Below are 23,983 nucleotides of genomic sequence, written 5' to 3' on the forward strand. Positions count from 1 at the left end.
TCCTAGGGAACTGGTATTCATAGACTCATGAATCATAGGATAATCTTTGTTGGATGGGAGCTCTGTAGGCTATTTTGTCCAACCATCTGCCCAAACCAAGACTAACTCAGAAGCTAGACCAGATTAAATAGGGCATAGTCCAGTAAAATTTTGAAAGCCTTGCTGAAAGTCCGGTCTTTCTTGACAGCCTGTTCAGCACTTAACCATTCTCATTGTGAGGAATTTTTTTCCTTAAGTCCCCTTGCAAGGTCTCATGATGTAACTTTTTATCACCATCATTTGTCATTTCGTTGTGAATCTTGGAGAAGAGACTACCTTACCTATGTTTCTCCATAACCACCCAATATGTACTTAGAGACAGAAAATAAATCACCTTTTAGTCTTCTTTTTGAAGGGTTAAATAAGTACATTCCTTCAGGGTGTTGTGCGCTCCAACTCCTGTCTATCCCAGCCTTCTCTGGCTTTGCTCCAATTTGTCAGTACCTCTCTTATAGTGGGGAGCTGGACACTGTGGCACTACAGGTGTAAGAGGACATGCAAGTGGCTTAGTGGGAATAAACTCTTCCTGTGACCTGCTGGCCATGTGCTTGCTGATGCAGCTCAGTATGGACTTTGTTTACCTTTGGCTGTGCACGCTGTTGGCTCCTTCAACTTGCTGTGCACCAGAATCCTGGTGTCCTTCTCCACAGACCTGCTTTCCAGACAGCTGCACCCCAACTCACACAGATGCAAAAACAGCTCTTCCCCCTAAAAAAAAATACAATAACTTATATTTTAGGAGAAGGAAGCTCTTCAATACCATCATAACATGGGAATGCAGTCTGACAATTGTTAAATATCCTGCGTTTCCCATTAAGATTAAGGAAGATTTCAGGCTCCAAACCCGTTAGCTCTTAAAAAGGAATCAAGTGAACTACAGTAAACAAAAATCACTTTGTAAGAGAAAACTGTAGAAGTTGCTAGTCATTGTAATGCACACTGATATATTCTTTAGCAGCAACATTGTTTTATTCCAAATAATCACACATCAGCAAATGAAAAATTTACTGTTATCTATAAACTGATTATGTTACAACATCCCTGAGATTTATAACTCCCACACTGGATCTTTACCCCTTTCCTACTGCTAAACTGTTATCCTCTCTGCCTCTTTTTTTTTTTTTTTTTTTTAATTAGGCCCATGTACTTTCAGCATTTCAAAAGGCTGTATATTTATTCTGGAACTGTTAGCTGCTACTGGATTGTTTGATTGAATCATGGTCCAATATCAATATTTTGTATTATAAAATGCTTTGTAGCATATTAAAGAGTCAACCAAAAATGAAAGGGAATGGCTACTCTAAAATCTTTTTCTCATTTGATGCTAGCAGATTGTTTTAAAAATTCACATCTTCTTTTCTGTGCACAAACTACCTACAAAAATAGTGGCGGCAGTTGGATTGTTTTTAAAGCACATACAACTCTAACCTTTCTTAATCTAATTTACATTTTAAAATGCTTGCTGTTTCAATTCAATTTGTGCTGATCCTGCCGTGGAAAAGTGGGAGGACAATGCTTAAAATAATGATAATTCTTGCCTCTTTCAGACAGCCAAGCATAGAAGAGAACAGTTCAGAGTAGGTTGGGACAAGAAGGAAAACAGGCCTGGATTCACTTTGGTTAAAGTAGTGTCACATACAGAATCAGTATATTAACAATAGAGGTTTTGGAACAAGCCCACATGGCCTGATAAATAAAGGAAAGAAAGTAGTGAGAGAAAATCAAGCTACTTCTAAGTTGCAGAACGTAGCTGCAGAGGGAGGAGATGAAGAGACAGAGCCACTACTGCTGGAACAGAGACTTGTTGCCATGGGAGCAGGGATAAGGAAAGCTGGTACCCTGGAGGCAGTGACTGGGGATAAGAACAAAAAGGAGAGAGATAAGAACTTGGAACACTGCACATTCAGGGAACAGACTCATGCACACACCCCCCCTTTATTTTAGGAAGCCCAAACTGCCTTATTTCCAACCTATGTAATCACATGCATGATGGGGCCAAGGTCAGAAAGGCAAAATTTTGTAAGGAGAATATTAAGTACCTTTTACAGAAGTACTTGGTTTTTTTAGCTCTCTCTTCCCTTTGAGCTCATTTTAAAATACACATCATATGTGACATACAAGGTGAATATCCATGCTTACAGGCTGATATCTTCGGGATCACTAAGGAAAAAACAAAAGCGTTTATCCATGGAAACAGAAGATTCAGAGTTTCTTCCCCTATCAAGTCATGTATTGTCTCATAGGAGTGCAATGACAATTCTAATATTATGAGGGTTTGGCTTATTGAGAAAGATAATTTTTAAAAACCTTGCTAAATATTTCTACTGACATTCTTCGATAAAATATAGCACAAAAATTCGAGCAATATCCTGATGTCATGAGACATTACCATCCAATAACAGGGATAAAACTTGCTGTAGAATTTAACCATGGCATTTTTAGTTTTGAAGTAAGTTACTTTAATTTAGGTTGCCATTTCCTGTACAAAAATCATGCATTGAAATTTCCCATTTTTCCAAGCAGCAGGCATTTTATATGGAAAAATCAGCAAAGAAACTTTTCTCCTTTGCATTTTCCAGGCACAGAGGGTACAAATGGTTAAATATTTTTCTCATACTTGCATATCGAAGTTTAAACCCTCTGCCCTGTGGTTTACCTGCATGATTTTATTCTCTTTCCTCCCAAGTCTGCCTTGTACTTATGTTTTTTTATTCTACAGTATGAGCTGATTGTTCAAACTCTGTGACCAAACCACTCACTTTGTAACCTTTTCTGAAAGTATATATTAATAAAAACAAGCAGGAGTTGTCAGTGCAGCAAAAAAATAAAACTGCCTGTTATATGCAAAGCACATCTTTAATGATGTTTAAAAAGGAGCTAAACATCTCTATGGGAATTCTTAAAACACTTATCTCTTAGGCCCTTATTTAGTTTTGCAAGTCTTTGTTGTTTAACAAGCTGGAGAAATGGGTCATCTAATGTTATATTAATCAGTAAATTAATATTTTAATTTGATTTTCTTTATAGTTGAGATGCTTGCGGCATCTCCAGTGTTTTTTCTCTCTGTACACTGATGTTAAGCAGTATCATTATCATAATGTACCTTGGGGTTGTGAGATAACAGGGTCCAGTGATAGCTCTATTCTTAGGAGAGTGGGAGGTTTATGATGACACTTATACATTTTAAATGACACGTGGAGGCTCTCGTGCAATGAAATGTCTTACAGCTGAGTCATAGGCTTTTCTACATTGGGCTTTTTAGTTCGTACACTTGAAATCACATGCTTTCATGTCCAAGGAGGTGATACATTTTACCAATTTTTTGATAAGATCTTTACAGTGTGCTGGAATCTCAATGATTCAGTTTTTATAACCAGTCCTATTTTGAAAATTTTTGATAAGTTGCAAGAGATATGACTATCAATAGATGAAAAGGAGAGAAAATGAAAATTAATTCTTTTTTCTGAAAAAAGTTCCAGCTAAGTACCTTTTTCTCAAATATTCAGTCAGTCAAATACAGAAGACTCGTTGACGCAAGGAGAGACACAGACTTTTATTTGGTGTTATCAGCTCTAATTACCCTTCTGAAATGTGCTTGGAAACTCAGAAGTTTGATTAGATCAGGCAAGACGGTCCCTGTCCCTTGTGCATTTTTACAAGAGCTGACAAAGAAAGCTTTCTCCTTTTTGCTCTCTTATGCATGACCTTTAAACAGGTCAAAATAGTGCTAAGATGGAAATGGTTCACAGGTTACTGTTAGGTGAGTACAAAGGAAGAAACAGTCTTTGTTCCTTTTACCTCCTTAGACAGTCACAAACTGGCCTTCTCACCTTCTCCTTTCCCTCCAGACTCCGTAATTGAGGATATTTACTACATCAAAGATCCCATGCCTAGTACAGGCCCCCTCCCTCTATTACAAATACACAAATCACACGTCCTAGTGCATGTTCGCTCTGGTCCAATGGTAAGTTACGTGTCTGAGTGAAAATATATGTTTGGTGATACTCTCACATACCAAGGTCAAAGCAAATCACATTCACACATTCCGTATCACACTCAGTTTACTGGCCATACCTCAGCAGGTGCACCATAACCATATATGACTGTAAAACAGCCAATACTTTATTGTTTCTTGAGCTTCACTGGCTTTGTAACATAGCCGTTCACAAAAATGCATCCAAATGCAGGTTCCACTTATGCTTGCAATTGGGCAAGTGCAAAATTGGCTCAGGAGGAATGTAGGCACGGTGCCAGTTTCCTTCTCTCTCTCTCTCTCTCTTTTTTTTTTCTTCTTTTTTTTTTCTTTTTTCTTTTATTTTTAAAATAACTTATTAATGTGAAATGGCATTTTAAACATTGCATAGCACAGGATTCTGGGTTTGGGGACTGAGTCATGTCTGGCAACCCTCACTTTCAGTCAGAAGCTTTTTTTCCTGTCTCAGAATAGTGGTACCAGCTTTTCAAAAGATAAATCTGCCTGGATTGAGTCAGCCTCGAGGCCAGAAATGTTGTGTGGGCTGTTGGCTGGATTACTGCACCAGAATGTTTTGAAGTTAGAATAAATGGAAAAATCTAAATGAACGTGCTTATTATTTTAGCATAATAATAGAGTTAATAGATAATCTTACATTATGAGATCCATGAAAATTTTTGTGATGGATCATTGAAAACTTGTGGGAATATTCACTTTGCTTTTGATCGGTACTAGTTTTCTCTGAGGAAAGTACTCATTTTTTACAAAAGCCTATAAATAGAAAAACAAATGCCTGAATTAGTTTTGAATTAGAATGAAGTTTTGAGTCTAATTCAACGTGAAAATCCTTTTGAATTCAAGAGAAGACTTACCTCAGTTTTAATATGAAGGACTTTTCTAAAAGTTTGAAACTTCAGAGGTGTTTGGCTTCATTGTAAACATTTCACACATCTCTAGCTATCACGTTGCTAAAGTCAGCACTTGCCAATGTCAACAGAATGAGCTTGTTACACATCACTGAATGTTGCAGGTGTAGGTTTGACGCCCTATATGATTTTTCAGTCTTATTTTTTGGAGTCTTTACACAAAACGAATAACATCTGTCTTCAAAGAGAGTTTCATCAGCTCCAGAAGCAGGAAGTCTATAGACTACATAAGCAGGAATAGCAGAGGTGTCTTAAAAAGGTGGGTGCTCCAGAAGTGAACGTGCATTGAAAAAAGAGACAGTCTGCTTAAATTAAACCAAGTAACCTAAGGGGTCTGGCTACTCTCACAGTTTTACAACACATGAAAAAAACAAGTTAGGAAGAAGTTTCTTCCTTTAGCAACTTAAAAAATAGATTGAAATTCCAATTCTTCTGTCCCAAAAGCACAGCAATATTTTCTCTCTCTATTGATTATCACTCCACTTTGGTTGAAACAGTCCTGACTAAGATCAAAATCGCCTTGAAAAGATGACTTTAAACCTGATGAAGTACCAGCACCACTGCACTATGCTATCAGATGGGTATTTTTGGAAAATGAAAGTAAATCAATATTAATAATATAAACCAGAAATTGATTGATTTTGCCATTAAAATATGTAATGGTGAAAGAGCCCATATCTAATGATTTCTGTTAAAGTCTTGTAAGTAACATATTAATTAAACTGGATACATGAAAATATTTGAAGACATTTGTAAGACTTACTTGGGTCAACCAATTTTTAAAAGCAAAAGTTCTACCATTAATAAACTAGAGAAAGATCATAGCTGTTAAGCAATAAGGATGAAAGTCACATGAAAAGGTGACTATGAGAAATTTGAGAAAAAAAGAATTTGCAGTCTCCATCATTCTCTGTCTCTTACAGTCTAATAAGTTAACTTGTACTGACTGGTAAGAGAGGCAATAAAAACTGATAATTCTTTAAATGACACTAATTCCAGGATGTATGCAAAGCCTCACCAATGCCTTAGCATCTATCAAGGACATATTAAATAACTCAAGATAGTGGATTAATATTGTGTAACCATCTTCAGAAATACTAAACCATCCATTCCAACATCCTTACTGGCATTGATCATGAACCATTGAATCAGTACTTTATGTTCATTTCCTTTCATTTGCTTTATTTTACACTGGGGAATATTTGCATTCGTACTACATTCCTGTTTCACATCAAACACACTCTAAAATTCCTACCTACCTTAATGCAATAGTAACTTTGGTAACCAGTTATGGTCCTTGATAACTATGCTCATTCCCCACTCTACCCAACAGAGAGACTGAAAGAGCGAAAAAAAAGGGAAAAAATGAAAAGGAAAATAAAGACCTAAAAGGCCAGTGATCTGATAACAAAACCGATAAGTTTGTTATTATAGTAATAACGAATTGGTAAATTTGGAAATTAACATCTAATGTATGTCAATAAAGCTTTAGTAATGGCTTAAAAAAAAGAGTTAACAAAAGCACCACCAACAAAATGAGGAATTAGAAAGCACATTAGAGCAATCAGTAAATCATTTTGAAAAAGAATCAAAATCACTATACAGAACTGAAAACCACTAAGTCAATCCTTATTGTCAAGCCTAATGTGATCCAATATACTGTAGTGAGGGAATAGGAAGGAAGTGTCTACACCACATGTTGAATTAAAGGGAATCAACCAGCCATTTACTTTCATTTATTTAGTAACCTTCGTGATGAGATCATCAAATATATTGCCTCCTCGGGAATCACAGAAGGCTGGTATCTTGCTCCCTTTCTTCTATCCCACCCTTTCCGACCTGATTTTTCCATCAAACTACTTGGCTATTTAAATGCATGGGATTTTTTTAGGGAAAAGTTGGTTTTTCTTTGTACCAGAAGAAAAACATATTGAGATATTATGCTAACAGATTAATTTTAAGTCACTCTGAAGGATTCACTAATGGACTTCTGAATATTACAGTATCATACTCTTAAGAAGTAGTGCACACAACAAGCTATGTTAACTGAGACCAATAGGAAATAATTTGACTGCAAATGATAAGTAAAAGGAAAAATGTTTCCTGCTCCACCAAAGCAAAATCAAACAAGAAAAACATACTGATGACAACACTTTACCTATAAATCTAGAGATCACTGCATTAAACAGAGACGACTTCTCTTGTCCCTTGTTTTGATAGGTAAGTCATCTGCTGTTGGAGTAATTTGTTGTCAAAGGTGTTTGAGATGAACTGGGTTCCTGTTTCCTCTATCCCACTTCCATGATGGGAACCTGAAACAACAGCCCTACCTGTAGATATTTATTCTGTAGAATGCCCAAAGAGAGGTGAAAAGGATCTCACAATGGGTAAGACTTCTATTTCCAAAGACAGTCAGTATAACCAAAAAATCCACAGAACATGAGCACCTGAGTGCCTCCATGGCTCACTGTTCACTGGGTTACAGGATCCCTTATCCATGCTACCTAGAAATGACTTGGTAAGTATGCAAGAGCATGCAGAAATCCTTTCTTCGGTCACTGTAGCCCCTTAGTACAGTTCTCTGTCTAGGCAACACTGCCTCATTCTGGCTAGTTCAGAATTAATTTGAGTATTTCTATAGGGCTTCATATTGAGCCATATTTATATTTTGAGAGCAACAAAGCTTTTATCTTTGGAGTTTTCTTCACCTACTTCAAATCTGCTGGAGTTCATAAGTATTTAAAAGCCTGTAATTTTTTTTTTCCCAGCTGTAGAAGCTGGTCCAGTAGTAGATACTATCACACTTTACAAATCTTGACTCAATTATATCAGTACACTGTGGTAGGGAAATTGCTTCTGAGACAGTTTCCCTGCTTGTTTTCTTCCCTTGATATGTTTTACTTGGTAGTAGTGCTGATTGTATATATCAACTGAGTTGAATTTGGAAAAATAAACTGTTTACAACTTCAATCTTTTATCAAAGAAGGTCAAAATATTATTCTTCTACATATAAAACTTCCAATTAGTGATAGCTGATGCATACGCTATCTAAAACACTACATTACTTTTTTCTGTTCCAATTTGTCTGGTAAAGAATTTGAGTTCCTATGAATTTATTCCTTGTTTTCATTGTATATGTGAACAGTATATGTACCAAATTTCAGTACATAAGGAGATTTGTTGACAGTTTACTTTGGCAATTCACAATTTGTAGAGCATAGCTGCTAGCTAAATCATGTGGGTTTGCTTCTGCTCTCTAAACAGATTTTTTTTTTTTTAAGTGGAAATAACAAATAATGCTTAGCCAGTAAAAATAAAAAAAAAATAGTACTCTTTAGATGATTTCTGATTCCCTTCTTCCTCTCATATTCATGCAACAAAAGCTGTTTGAGTAAACACTCACAAATACTAAAATGAAAGGGCATCGGCAGACAGGAAGAATGGCTTTTCAATTGGTTACTTAAAAGTCTTCCATTAGGTGTCAGCTGCTTACATTTCCAAACATTATATCCCACAATAATGAATAAAAGACTTCCTAATAAAATGAAGGCTTTTTAGTGTGAACATTATGAGTGCCTATTCAAGACTAAGGTTAATTTTGTGCCTTGCATGAGCACTTTGGCTTGCAGATAGAGAGTTTGATTTAGGAACGGGTCACACTCCACAGACATGAAATATCCATCTGTTGTGTGAAGAGTCACACTCTAGAGTGAATGGAATTCCTCAGATCAGAAGAAAGTAACTGAGTATTTTGTGATACCTGATCTCTCCTCCACCTGTGGAAACCTATTGAAGCAGCTCTACTTACAAGACATTTGTCAGAATGTTAATTGGAAAAATGACTTCATTGTGTGAGTCATACAGTCACCTCTGTGGACCTCATTAGGTTTAAATGAGCAGACTGAAGGCCAGAGCAATCATTCTGAGCACAGCCATATGTTGGCGAAGAAACTCTCTCAGAAACAGGCTCGTGGCCAACTTTGGGTACTTACAAATGACTAGATGGAAGATGGAGGTCTTGGTGGCAGGAAATACACTGGAAACACTGACATATGTAACATGTTCCCTTTCACAACAAAGGACAATTTAAACACAAATCTTTCAAAATAGCAGATTCACTAGCTTGTAGGTTTTTAAATGGCTTGCAGCTTTTGGATTGGGACAATGATAATTTTAGGTGGCTGTAGATCATGCTTGCATGTAGCTGTGGGGTTCTTTGCAGGACACCCCATAGCCCTGGTTTGAAATCCTTAGGAACACAAAACTTTTTGCTGGGAAATGAAGTCATTCCATCTTGACTTCAAAAATAAGAAAGACAATCAAAATAAACTATTGGTTGAGTTTGTGACTTTCTGTGAGAATATAAGCTGCATTTGTGGAGCTGCTTTTTACCTACTTTTGAGAATTAGGTAGATCTGGATGAGGGTTTTAGTAGAAAATGAAAACAACTCTGTCTCCCACAGCAGCTAAGAAGTAATCTCCAGCAGCAGAAGTAGTATAAAGAGAATGACATATTCTACCATTTATTTAATTTTTTTTTAGCTTGAAAGATTCTGCTGTTGGGATATCCAGACTCAGAAGTGCCGAGAAAAACATTGTTGGAAGACATCTCATAGTAAGGAGTCTTGTCAGGACAAGTAAATGGAAGGAACATGGGATAGCATTCTTCTTCTAATGTCATCTAAATATAATATAAATTTGCAATGAGGCTTAAGGTGACTTACAAAGCTTGAGGGAATTAAACTCTGTAAACTTTTTCAGAGGATAAAAGTAAGCAATATAGTCATTAATATCTATGGAATAACCTCACCCAAACCAGTATTACTGAAATACAAGACTTCTATAATTACATATTCGTATTACCTTAAGTATATCTATTTTGAAGCTGTAGATTAAAGTACTTTTGCGGGTGTGAAACTCTCAATAGTCTGACCTTTACGAAATTTATTTCAACTACTCATATATGTCTGAACTTCAGAAAAGTACACATTTTGCTTCTTTTTCTCAGTTACTGTGCACACAGTCCTTTTTCTATCTGACCTCAAAATAAACAAGAATGAAAAAAATATTTTTAAAAACTGACATCTCACTACAAATAAGCAGAAATAAAACAAGAAGCTTTTAAAAACCAACAAGCTACCAAAAAGAAGACTGAAAATCTTGACATTGTCATCATCACTTGAGAGACTGAATTGTTATCTACTCAACACCACCTTCCCACATGATGAAAGAAATCTAAGACATGGCCTTGAGGTATCAAGCCATCCAAAACTCTGCCCATGCAAGTTGTGTTCTTCCAACAGGTATATTTCTATTAGATTTAGTCTCATAATTGGAAACACAGAGATGAACAGCATTTCACAAAAATGGCCATAAAATCTTATGCTCCCATACAAAAAGCAACCAAGTCAAAACTTGTTTGTAGCAAAACAAGAGGATAAAAACTAGGAATTAAAACACATTGGTCATTAGGAAAGTTCTCACATCCAAAAAACACATGGTGCTTTTCCCACATACTCACCCAAGAGACAGAAAATATGTCCCTAAAACAGAAGTCAGTTTTAAAGACATGCAGTAACCTGGGTATCTGCATGAAAACACTTAAAATTTAGAGGTTCCTACCCTGGATTCATTAATAGATTTGGGATTCACAGGGCTCACCTAGTTTTTATTTTATTTAAGTCCTATTCAGAAATTTTAAGCATCTATCAATTTACGTATAACTTCTAAGGATACTTCCTATTCCTGTGGTTGGATGTAAATATAGATACTGCTGTGTCATCAGTATGACTAATCATTATTACCCAGCCAGGTACACCTTTCTAGTCATATTCATCTTTAAAGAAGTAGCACAACCAAATCTTCAAAGCAAAAAGTTGTCATCTGAAAATTCTTTCTTCTTTTCTTTGAAGTCCCTTTGCACTTAGAGGTGCTGCCTATGGAATATAATCTGGCTTGCCCAGCTGCTTTCACTCTCAATGTTTCCAATTTTGAGCTTTTTCTAGAAATCCAGCCAAGGAACAAACTGCACTGAAGTTTATGTGAACCAATTACTTTCTATGTCAGCACTACAACGTTATGATGATATAATTCACTTAACCACAGCCTATGCAATCCCTGTGGATAAAAAAACTCTTTGTCCTTGGTGTACCCACAAATTCCTTGTTCTTCCTCCCAGCATCTGACTTCATGCCCATCCTTGAATTATTAACTCCCAGAGCAATGTCTCCTTCTCTGAAAATAATAAAACTATCTGCCAATTGTTGTTACCATGTAAAAAATTAATTTTTCATAATCACAGTAAAGAAAAATGTAAATATCTGCATGGTAAAATTCTGCTATTATTAATTAAACACTTTTATTCAAAAACAGTGCTGCCTTTTTCTAGAAATTAATATCCACATTTAATTTTAATATTTAACAATTCCTTTAAGTAAACAGCAGAATTCATGGAAAAAACTTGTTTGATTGTCTACACACAATTGATTGCTGGTATGGCTTGTAGTTTATTTAGTTCCATAAAATGGAACTGTGGTTTGAGCATTTTAAAACACAGGTTCATATGTGTTCAATATTTTGTTCAGTTATACTCTTTGCCAGTATTTCCTCCAATTGCAGCAACACATTCCAACAGCCTTTTCATAAAGCCATCCTTCCCATTTGTCTTTTTTGTCCGCTTGGCAAGAAATATCCATAATGATGACTGTTTTCCTAACCTTTTATGATCAGAGGGGATAAAAAGCAACATCAACCACAGGCTTCTCTGAGGTACTGCTTAAAGTTATTTGTTCCCCAGCCTGTGTCACAGATAACAATGCAGAAGGTACTTTTCAGTTTACTGATTAGACTACTGTTAAGTTTGCATTTTTCTGAATAAGCCTCTGCTCAGTGCTTCTGTACTTCTAGCTGTCTATACTTCCAACGCTCCATTCCAATTTGAGCACTCCCTTGTTCAAAGCTTCCGTTCCATGGAGCAGTAAGGTTTCCCACAAAGTAGATCAACTGTTAGAGACCAGCCTTTACAAATATTTGGGCAAGTCTTGTACTGCATCAGATATAGAGAACAATACACATACGCAACAGTGAACTCTTGTCTCTGACTGGAGGTTTTTACCAGCCTGATCACTGTTTCTACCAAATTTAAACAAATAAGGATGTAAGGAGCTAGAAAGATATGCACCATTGAGAAAATTAAACAATTCTTCCTGAACTAATTTTTTTCATATAACATATACTCTTTTAATTCATTATTAGTTATGCTGTTAAATTGACTGGAAATATATCATTACACCTTAATAACCCTATTGTAAGTACAAAGTACATCTTTAACTGGGACCTTATTAGTGATGCTTCCATAATGGAATACTGACATAGGTTAGAGACTTGTGTATTTCAAGTGTTCATAGCATTTATAAATGTCTGCAAATTAAGAATTGATAAAATAAGATTTTGATAAATAAAATGTAATTCTTTTTAATGTTTCACATACTGTATGCCAGATAAGGTTCTTCTGCATAACCTGGGCCACATGCTTACAAGCATGAGTTAATTCTCCCCTCTCAATAACTATTTTGAGTCTGGTAGTGTGACCTACTTCCCTAATTGTGAATTTCTTCATGGCACACAAATACTACTACTAATATTGATGTATATTTTTTCCTCTTCTCTGTCTGCCTGCTGCCTACAGAAGAGCCATACAACACATATGCAAATTAATCCGTGGGAGATAATCCCAGTCCCTCGGTTCACCCACTTTAACATCAAGAAATAAAGAAGCTCAGTACTGAAAGCTCCATAGCACTAGGGCTTACGGAGCATTGCCACACAACATATTTTTCGGCATGTATTGTTTAACTGTTATTTTGGACTAATTTGTAGTTACGTTTAATTACATAATAATAACTGTATTTATATATCAATATAGATTACAAAAATATTGTAAAAAGCTTGCTGTACTTACTAAAAAGTGTTTTGCAACATTCCCTTGCTCTGTTTTATGGTTTCCACATTACAGAAGTGCACCAAATCCATATCCATTTCTTTTGCTAGTGTCAGCTGGTGCACATCCAGGCCTGTGGTGGAGGCGGTTTTGTCTCGTTCCCCAGCTGGCTGCTAAAACCTGTTCTTTGCAACTCCTCTCCCCACAACTCACTCCTTTGCCCAGCTGCTGTGTTCTTCCTGAGGGCTGCTGTGGCAATTCCCAGTTCTGGGCATATCTTCTCAACCACCCACCCAAGCCTGGCCCCTGGTGCCAGTGCACTGCCCCCTTATCCTCAGCCCCCAACAGAAGCCATCAGTAATTCTTTGGCAGAGCAAGGCTTGGCAAGCTCTGGGCTCTGGAGCTGGAGCACAGGGCTGGGGGTAGCCTTATCAGGCTGTGAAATTCCACTGAAACCAAGGGGATTTCTTCTGTTGAGAGGAAAGCATGCAGAAGGGCTGTCAGGATTGGGATCTTATGTACTACTCATGAGTGGAAGGAAAATGGAAATCTTTTCAATGAGCCTGTTTGCTTTGTAATATAAAACTATGTAATAAAAGAACATTCACATCATTGTAATTTTCCAATGTTTTATACTTTAGTCGTATTTTTCATAGCAGTTTCTCTGATTTATCCTTTTCAATTTTTTATGATACTTCTTTTTTTGTTGTTGTTGTTGTTGCCTGTTTATTATTGGCATATATTTTTAGTATTTTTCCTTTGGATTTTTTTTTTAAATTGACAGGATTTCATCTCTGTTTGTTAAAGAGAACCAGCTGTTTTCTTCAAAGATAATTTTCTGAAGCTGTTGTGTGCCATAATTACACTGCAATTACACAGCAATATCCATAAAAGCAGATGAGGATTCTATGTGTCCTTCTGACTCATTAGAAGTTGCAAAAATGATGGATGCAGTCTTTCCTAGCTTGACTATTGCCCTCTGTTGGCAAACCCAAGTCCTGTCCTATCGAGAAAGAACTAAGGCAAGGAATAAAAAAACCTTTGCAAGAAGATCAGTTTCAGTTTTGGTAATGGGAACACTGAGATGATGCTGCAGCTGGGAAGTATTTTCTAGGTGCATTTGATGGATAACACTTTGAGGGTTTTTTTTAATGTTTGCAATAAATCAGTATTTTATACATTTTGCACACTTTCTGATAAATTATTTCTTTTCTCAAATAGTCAAATTACTTGAGCAATTATTCTCTTTGCAGTTCAGTCTGACATTCACATAATTTCCTTGCAAAATCCTTCAAAAAATTTCTTGTTTTGAAAGAGATGGTCAAATTCTATTCAGTTTTGTTTCTTCAGATGTTCTGACATGAACAAGTTGAAAGAACTCAAAATATGCTTATATGGCTTTGGAATACCTTAGATCTTCATGTTCTGACTATGGAGAAGAAAAAAATCAGAGAGCTACTATTTTCACTCAAATCAAAGCAGACAAAATCAAATTCCTTCTGAATCAACAGACAAAAAATATTTTCACTCTGGAAGGAGTTCTCAAATATTTAAGGTGACAAAAGAGATCAATTAAGATGGGAAGGGTAAGAATTGGATGGTGAGATTTTGAGGAGGTGTGGGGGCAGGAGGGTTTATTTGGGTCTTTTTGCATTAAATATTGAATCAGGTGAGCTATTTAGTTTTGTTCATCCATTTCTGGCTAGGGTTTGGCATGGTCACTTCATAATGAGCCTAAGCTAAGGTACAGAATCAGTGAGGCTACTGGGACTGATTGTCAATGGACTCTTCTGCACTCTTGTCAGAGCAGCCACTAAAGTCTAGATTTGTAAAAGATTGTGGATAGGGCAGAACTTCAGAAAAATTAATTTCATTAAAATCCTACAAAGTTTAAAGTGAGTTGAAAATCAGGAGAGACCTATCAGCACATGGATTTCTCCTGGGTCTTTGCTAGATCCTGATACAGTTTCGAAACATTTACTTTGGTATGGGCAATAGTTTTGTAGTCAACTGGTCAACTAAAGCATACAAGGTGATTATTAGTCCTCTAATGACTTTCACAAACAGACCATATTTAAACAGCAGAGTTAAACAGAACTCAGTTTAGAGAGTCTATTCTGGAAATAAATGGCTGTGAGAAATGAACTCGTTTTATTTTCAGTTGTCTTTCTAGCTGTCAGAGCATCTATAATGTATATCTCAGCTTGCAGAATTTTTAGATGCTCAGAATTTGAGTGTTTCCTTTACTGCCAGACAAGGACCAGATTTTGTTAAGGCTAACACAAGGACAGGAATAAATTTTCTAATGTTCACATTTCTTTCAGTATTGATAGCTAAGGCAACTTGAATGAAGCTTCAAAGGTCAATGACTTCTTGTTTAGCATCACCAGGTTGACTGAAAATTATTTTATATTTTCTTTTCCCTCTCTTTTCAGAAACAATTCATTGATATGTCCAAGATTTTTTTTCTCCATGAAATTAGACTTGCACACCAAGACACTGTGAATGCAATAAAAACCTACACCAGGGAAAATGGAAATATGGATAAGCACCATTTATAAAGTGAGGAACCAGTTGTCTGTCCACTGCAAATGCACTATCAATTTTCAGTTTCTGTGTAGGACAGTAGTTCTTTCAATAGATAAGACAATTGCATAATTGCAGGACTTCCAGTTTTTCTTCCATTCAGTGATTGCTGACTGAACTGTGTTGATTAGCTTTCAGTACAAGGCTTGACAGTGGCTCTGCAATCATTCTGCACAGCTCATACCAAGCAGTATTTTAATTTGTTATGAGAAATACCTGATGAAGTGTATTGTTGGAGTCACAGCTTTTATCCTGCTGGGCTTGTAGAAGACACCACTTTTGATGCCAAGTATATATTTTCCAAAGTTCCTTTGCATTTTTCTTCCACTATCACTTTTCATTCAATATTTAGAGATTTTTTTCTTTAACTCAATTATTTACAGCAATGAAATAAAAAACCCCTCCACAATTACCCCGTTTTGTTAAATTGTGAAACAGTACATTTAGCAATTCTGTCAAATCTCTAGTAGTGAAAGTCAGCTCTTTGCCATCTTGGTTTATATATTTTTGCTACTATATGTACATAAAATATCAATAGATAGGAAATTAGAATTCAGCTACTAAAGAAAAGTTTTTAAATATTGCAGAGACCACAAACAAAAAACCCACTGAAAAGGCATATTTTTGCATATATAACTAAGACAAAATATGCAGCAGTTAAAGCTCATACTTTTCACTTTTCTCCACATGTACAGAATCTCTACTTTTTTTGAGGCATAAAATTCTGATGGTGAAATTGTGACTGCATGAACTGCATAGAATTAAAACATTATTTTTATCTATCTACATCCATTAAAATGTAGAGAGGAAAGAGGTAGACCCTAAAGTCCAATTAATCATCAGTCTCTGAAAATTATGATGTTATAGTTTGATGCACTCATTAAAAAAAAAATCTGATCTGTGTTTACTGGCTTCTAAATTTTCCTAAATGCTCATTTTATTTGTGTTGTCAAATCAAAGATTGCATATGTCTCACTGCAGGAAATATAAGAAAAACTGACTGGGAGATAAATACTCTGGTTATTACATGGAGGAATTGAAAAGGTCTTTGCTTAGACACATCAGAACATACTGTCCTGCTGTAAATATAATGGTTATCGGGGTGTGAAAACTTAGGCTCACTGCCACAGTAGGGGATAGCTTTTTTCCCTCCTTTGGTGGTTGTTCTGAGATTAATACACAAGCAGTGCAATGTTTTTGAAAAAAAAGATGCTTTTTAACCCTTTTAGAAGATTGTTTTAGTGGTACTAGCAATGGCACTTTCAGATGTACAATAATCTGGATGCCATTCAACTGTTCAAGCTATTCTCTTTTAAATATTTCATTTTTCTTTTTGAAAGCATATAACTCACATCAAATCTTTTATTAAACTCTGCTGTCAGATTATTTTTGGTTTATTTTTTAACTTTCATACTGGTGTTATGTACTCAGTGATGAGATATGTATGTACAGTACATTCTCACAGACACTATTAGCTTCATTATTTGTGATTTAAGATTAAGATTTGTCTTTCAAATCCACAGTTTCTGTCAACTGCAATCATTTTCTGCTTGCCTTTACACATAAGATCAATGCTGTTAGAGTTCAGTTTTCTGTGACTGTCATCCTGAAGTTGATGGTATTTCTGGTTCTTTATTGCCTTCTGACATATCACTACACTTAAGTACAATTTTTCTCCAGTGCCTGAGGCTGAGTTGAATGAAGTGGTCCTTCAGTCGCATTCTGTCATCTGTGTGTTGACCACGACCTTCATGGTTAATTTATGATTAGGAGGTTATGTCTTTCCTTACTCTAGCAACAGTATTTCAGCAAAGTTCTTTTTAAATTTCTTAGTTCTGCAAATACCTTGCAATTTTGCAGGCTTGCTCTCTGCAGTATTCTTCAATAAATAATAGGAAGCTAGCCTGCACTTTTAGAGAAACTTTTCTATGTACATTGCTAGTGCCTGCTTAGATTGTTTTTCACGCTGTCTGTTGTCCTGCAGAGCCAGACGAATAATGAACGATCTTTGCCATCTCTGGATTGTACCACTGTGAGTTCTTAGATGACATTTTACTGTGAGATGACATTTTACTGTGAGATCTGGTAAGGGATCTACTTGATTATATATCATCTACCTGGGAGCAAATGTGTCTGGTAGACAATGAAACAAATTAAGCATGAACAGTTTATGGCAGGATGAGACCTTTATAAGCTTTGAATTTCAACAGTTGATAAAATATGAACTAGACATCATTAGTGTTTCAGAGTACATATAGTGTTAATTGAATTTGGAATTTTGCTTGGGATTACTGTTACTGTTTAAACTTAGCCTATAAATTGAGGGATGATACTTCCTCGTGCAAAATCCCTCAGTGAAGTCTTCTACAGCTCACCAGCAAGCAGAAGGATTGCTGCCAATCCTCTTACACAACTTTTGTGAATGTGAATACAGTTTTCTGAGAATGAAGGCCATGAAGTTTTTTGAGAATCAGCTTCCTCATAACATAGGTTCTCTTTCAGGAATCCCAGGTACAGAAAAGTTTAATCCAGCTCATAGGTTTTACACTACATCTGAATAAACTCATCACCGGTCAAGTGTCTGGAATCAGTATTAGGAAAGATCTGTTTATCTATTTGGTGGATGTGATTAGTAATTCTGAATTAACCTCTCAGATTGTACAGACTAAAGATATAAAAAACCCCAAACAACAACCCAACAAAAGTGCAGAATCAGTTGATCTTGACACAGACAGATGGAAATGGCAGGAGGAGTCCAGTAATGAGTGCCATAGTCCAAAGTACAAAATCACAGCTAATTTGTAAAACTGTTAACACACATAACATTTACCCTTCTATTTAAAAATCTGCATTATTCAAAAGGTTTAAAGGAAAACAAGCCAATAATACTTGATGATTCATTAGTTTGAGAGGCATACATGCTCTTGTTAAGACAATTAATACTTTGGTCACAAATCCTTTGGTTTTATTGATTTGGCAGAAATCATAACCCTGGCTCATTTTGTACTTAACACTGAAGAGTTCTGAACAAGGGGAAGATAGGTTAAGCAATTGTTCTGTGATATTTGCATTGAACTGATCCTGCAGTTTCTGAACACAGATCATTGACCAAATGCTGTACTATGATGTAATGTGGCTACAGCAAGAGCCATTCATCCTGCACAAAAGGCAAATAGAAGGCTTCTGTATTGGTGTGTTGAAAATTTGATAGGATAAAATGTCAAATAATTTTTTGCAGGCTCCTCAGAGAAAAGCCTTATATGTATAGATGCTCTGATATATTATCTAAATAGTACCCTTTCTTAGATGGAGCTGTTACTTACAGAAGGTGCAGCTTTACTTTCTTTCTAAACACCCTTTCAAACATACTGTTTAAATCTGCCTTGCATTCAGTAGATTTTCCTTATGAAAGAGTTCTATATTTTAACTTCTTTAAGCCCTCTGCTCCATACTGGATACATGAAAACCTTTTATCAGAGATGTAGCACTCAGAAGACAGATTTCAGAACCATCATGGACAATTCTCTATAAGCATCAGCTCAAAGTCCCACAGATGCCACTAAGCAAAACCAACAATAAAATGCTGGCCATCATGAAGAATATAACTGAGGATGAACATGAAATGTAATACTGTCATTATCAACTGCATGCAGCACTCTTCATATCTACAGGATATGGCAGAGTCAGAAAAAGCAAGAGAAGAGCAAATAAAATTAATAAGGACTTGGTGCTGGTGTCCTGGCAGAGAGACAGACTAACTACCTAGACCGAGGGTTACCTGCTGAAACTCATATCAACTTGGACTAAAACAAGAAAGTTCTTTTTTATGCAAAGGATAGTGATTGTGTAACTTCCTGCTAAAGACAGAGTTGGAGGAAAAAACATGTTCAAGAGATTAAACAAAACAATGGACAACCATATCCAAAAGTAGATACTAAAGGGGGCAGGTGGGGATGTACCCTCTATTGTCCTTCAGCTGGTAATTGTGGATGTTAGGGCAACAAACCACAGCTAGTGACCAGGCTTGAGGCCTTCTTCTGTTGCAAGTGCTAGACAGGGAGCAAGATGGACCTACAGATGAGTTCTGTTCAAAGAACATGATTCTTTGAGCTGTTTTACAGGTAAGGCAGGGAAAGTATTACTGCCATGAATAGTCTTTCTAACTATGGAAATTTTATTTGTGTATATATATATGTTTATATATAGTAAAGATGAGTTTAAGCCATGCATAAGCAGACTTCAAAGATATTTTGGGTTTTTCAAACATTAAAATGACGAACAGATTAATGAATAGTGAAAGGTATATAAAAATATATTGTAAACAATTTAATGTATCCTCTTTTTCAACTTATATTGTCCTTTAATATTAATTTTCCATCTTTTATGTTCACAATATGTTAAATATGACTGTCAATTTAAAATGTTTTAAACAAACATCATGGAATATTTCCTGAAGTTTATCTGAGATTCATCATTTCAAATTTTTTCTCTAGAAGCCTGCTTTTAAAGATTATGTTCAGAACACCAAAAAACACAATAGTGTTGTCAAATTAAGATAATCTGAATGTCTTAAGCTAATTTGAAATGTTTTTTAAAAATATTAATTCTTTTTATTTGTACAAAATATTTGGATAAAAGCAGAAAACAGTATTCAGGACACAGATGATGCTCTAAACCAGTTAACATTATCATTTTATTCCCAAATGTATTTGTCATGGATTATGAAACTAGTTCTAAACTTCTTGTGTTAAAAGTTCTGAATAAAGGAAACTGGCACGGTTCAAAATATTTGTCATTAGAGGTAGGACCTTCTTAATTTTACTTTACAACTACAATTATTCTCCACACAAGTTAGGATCTTTACTAACTCAAGAACTAAAATTCCGTTTTACCTAAAACTTCCCACACTACTCAGCTCCAAAATTTTAAAACAGTAACATATGGTAAGCAGTTTGTTATAAAAAGGGGGATACTGAAAAATTTAAAACAAAATGTGTAAAGGAAAAGGCTTCTCTTCCCTACTTGTCTGTAATGTCACTGTAAATCTATCTCAGTTTGAGCTTATTTAATTCTTGCTGCAGGATGCACCAATCTTTTGATGCCCTCAAATAATCCTAGTTTGGGAGACTAGCTGGAACCCTTACAGAAATGTCCACAGAAAGAGCCTTGACTTAGTAATTAGCCTAATGTTTGATGTGTTGGCATCTCATGAGATGTTGTAGTGATGAGTAATAGGCTCACACTAACTCACAGCTTCATTCACATTCTGCAAGAAAATACAAAACTGTGTGCCTGTAAGGTTCACAGATAAAAATAATTTGTGAAGACTGGATCATGCCAAATATCACAGATATTATATGAAGTTTAGACACCTTTTAGAGAAGCAATTAAAAACTAAATCTTAGACAGACTGGCAGTATTTTAATCATAGCATTAATCAAGTTGGATATTGTGTTAGAGCTTCATTCATGTGATCAAGTTTTCTTCTAAACACACGTCTTGCAGAAACAGTTTTACAGGCAGCTGGTGATGTGTGACAAACTGGTGAGCAATTGGGAAATGTGCCTGCAGCTGAAAGTACTAGTCTTCATGGTGGATGGTACTTCGGGGTTTGTTTTTCCTATGCTGCAGAAGGATGAAGACTCAACCATTCTGAACTTTCCTATACATACATAAAGCATGTGCAAAAAGCCTGAAATCCTGGCTTTTCCACTCTGTCACTCCCTCAGCAAGACAAAATCAGTGACCATGTAGAATTAAGCCTTTTTCCATCTTCTGATAGAGATCTGCATGACAGTTTTCTGGTGATGGTACTCAGGCCACTACTGGTCTTTCAAATGTTACATGAAAGATGAAATCACTTGACTAAAGAACATGTTATCCTCTAGGCCTCATATACATAATAAAACTCTCCAACAGATGCAACTGAGAGAATCTCAGAATAGCCATTAGTCAAGATACTTTGGTTTAAGAGTCCACAAACACAGGTTCACAGGTTAGACTTGGTCAGTGAAGGAACTTGTGATAAATGTTGTTGCCACTGGTGACTACTAATAGCTGTCAGAAAGGCAGAAACTTCTAACATCAGCAAAATTTTCAAAATCACAATTCTAAAAAATTTCATTTGGCCTTTAAAACCAGCTCTAAACATACTACTATAAGAAGTGATATATAAAATGCAAAAAGCACATGTCTGGCATAACTTACAGCAAGAATAAAGCAGAATTATTTGCAAAAATCAAGAAAAAAGTATGTGAATAGAAATAATACATCAAGGTAAGCAGGTAACATGCACACAAAAGGCATTTGGGGAGTTACTTTTAATAAGAGGGGGATTGTGTGCACTTTGGAGGAAGCAGTACCACTTGTTAAAATGTACACTTTAGGTTAGTCTTCTCTTAGGAGTTAATAGGGAATTAATCATCTGTACACCAGGGGAGAGTGGTTTGATCAATACTGAAACTATAACCTTCACTGAGGCAACATATCTAATAAGTACATCTTGAATAAAATTCCTTCATGCACTGACTCATTTTTCTTAAAACACGAAACCAATAAGCATTAGAATCCTTTTGGAGTGAGGGTGATCTCAGCAACACTTCTGACTGGTCTAACCAAAGTGTACCCATCTATACATCCACAGATAGGCAATAAGCACATCTAATACATTATTAACACAGAGTAAAAATAATAATGGATCAAGAATTAAACTTTCATGAGCAATATGAAGGTCTGGTGCTGTGCCTATAAAAGAAAAAAACAAACCCAAACCCCATATTTATCTAAATTAACAAGGAGAGTTAGAGATTTCCTTCTCAAGCAAATAACTAGGGTGAAAAAGATCATTATACAATTTGAAACTTTTCATTGTGAGAGTAAATGCAGTAAAGAGTGCTGAATAGTTATGATTTTTACAGGAATATATTAACTGAAGCATTCTAAGAGAAGTATTAGATCTAAAAAATATTATATAAGCCCAAACATCTCTTTTGATTCATTGTGCCTTTTGCATTTTTCTTTTATTTTTAATGGCTGAACAGGGTGTTAAATTGGAGTAAAAGACTGGCAGGAAAAAACACACTGTATTTACTATATCCTGATGAACTTTACAAATGTATAGGTAAATTATTCCCTGAGTTATCGGTCCAGTAGTCAGAGGACTTAACTTATTGATTTACTTACTGCCTGCAACTTACTCTAATAACCTAATAAACTCTAATAAACCTTCTGATGCACCTCTTATATTATGTAATGAGCAAGGAAAAAGAGAGAAGTTTAAAGGTTGAAAGTTAGAGGTTTGCAAATCAGAAACACAATAAAGCTGTGAGATTTTTAAGCAACTCCCCTGCTTTCACACCTTTGCAAAATTATTTCAGCTAATGCGGATTGCTTTGGTGGGACTGAGGTAGTGTAGGCAGCTGATTTGCTCTGTATTTTTTAAAGGAATAAGTAGAGGAACAGAAATAACCAAGAAGTAATGCTTCTCCTAATTCAGAAGAAGCATTTGGTATCTGCTTGGTTTATTGTACCAATGATACAGTTTAAAAATACTGCTTTTGGTACAATTAACTAAAAAGCTCGCTACTTTTGCCAGACCTCTGGCAATAGCCAACTATTTCCGAGTGCTTACCAAGAAATACACCGCTGGGAATAATGACTTTTACACAACTGTGGCTCTTGCTCCTGTCTGAACACTCTTTCTCTTTTGCAAGGACAGGTGAAGGGCTCTTTTGACAGCAAAACAGCAGAAATTGAGGCCTGTGTCTTAAATCAAACAATGAAAATGTTAATTGAACTGAATTGTAAATTGTGGTGATTTACCTGCTTCTATATTAACAGCTAAGACAAGCCAGGAAAATAGTGTAGAGTAGACAATCAACAAAAGGAATCACTATGACTATCTGAAAAAGAAAGCTGGTCATAGCCAGTCAGTGCCTGTAGGGAATGGAGACAAAGACTGCCCTCACACCACCTCAGGCAATTCAGAGTTACTATACAAACCAAAAGAGTTTTATGCCAGAGAAAAGAATGTCTGGAGTATGTGTGGAGAAGGAAAATAAACCCAGTACTATTGAAGTTTAAAGAAGATATACTTTTACCAAAGTGTAACGGGTAAAAATGGGCTTGAAACCCAAATTTTTGAGTCACAGTTTACCATTTCAGAGAAACACATGTATCAGAACCATATTACTTCAATGTCTTTTTGTATTTTATTGAAATTTTTATTACATAATTTTCAAATTCTCTCTGTGGTAGTGCTGTTTGGGAAAGGGGTGAACAGAGATTTTAGAAAGACACTCACAGTATATGCAAAACTAAGATGACTACTGCAAGCATCTAAGCAGAACTCCTTGGGTGGGTGATTTGCTCTTATGAGACAAATGCCACTAGGCCATATATGCTCCTGTTCTTCAAACATTTATATTCATGATTTAAACATTTATATTCTGTAGTAGTTCTTAAATGTCCAGTTGTCCCAAACCGGTTTCTTTAACACACTCTTGAGAAGGGCTGTGGCTG

At 35.8% G+C, this 23,983-nt stretch overlaps 1 long non-coding RNA gene across 9 annotated transcripts in view; it reads right to left on the reverse strand.

Annotated features, from left to right (window-relative positions):
• Positions 1-376: 376 nt before the first annotated feature.
• Positions 377-23,983, reverse strand: part of LOC116444959 — a 131,047-nt gene continuing 107,440 nt past the window's right edge. For 7 of the 9 annotated variants that reach the window (XR_004240596.1, XR_004240604.1, XR_004240605.1 and 4 more), the window contains 5 exons: positions 9,802-9,978; positions 7,097-7,250; positions 2,079-2,199; positions 621-747; positions 377-516 (listed from right to left, as the gene is read on the reverse strand). This is a non-coding gene — a long non-coding RNA (uncharacterized LOC116444959). The remainder of the gene's footprint in view (positions 517-620; positions 748-2,078; positions 2,200-7,096; positions 7,251-9,801; positions 9,979-23,983) is intronic. The other 2 variants (XR_004240607.1, XR_004240600.1) reach the window with 1 other exon arrangement.

Source organism: Corvus moneduloides, chromosome 1, assembly GCF_009650955.1.
Source record: "Corvus moneduloides isolate bCorMon1 chromosome 1, bCorMon1.pri, whole genome shotgun sequence".
NCBI classification, from domain to species: domain Eukaryota; kingdom Metazoa; phylum Chordata; class Aves; order Passeriformes; family Corvidae; genus Corvus; species Corvus moneduloides.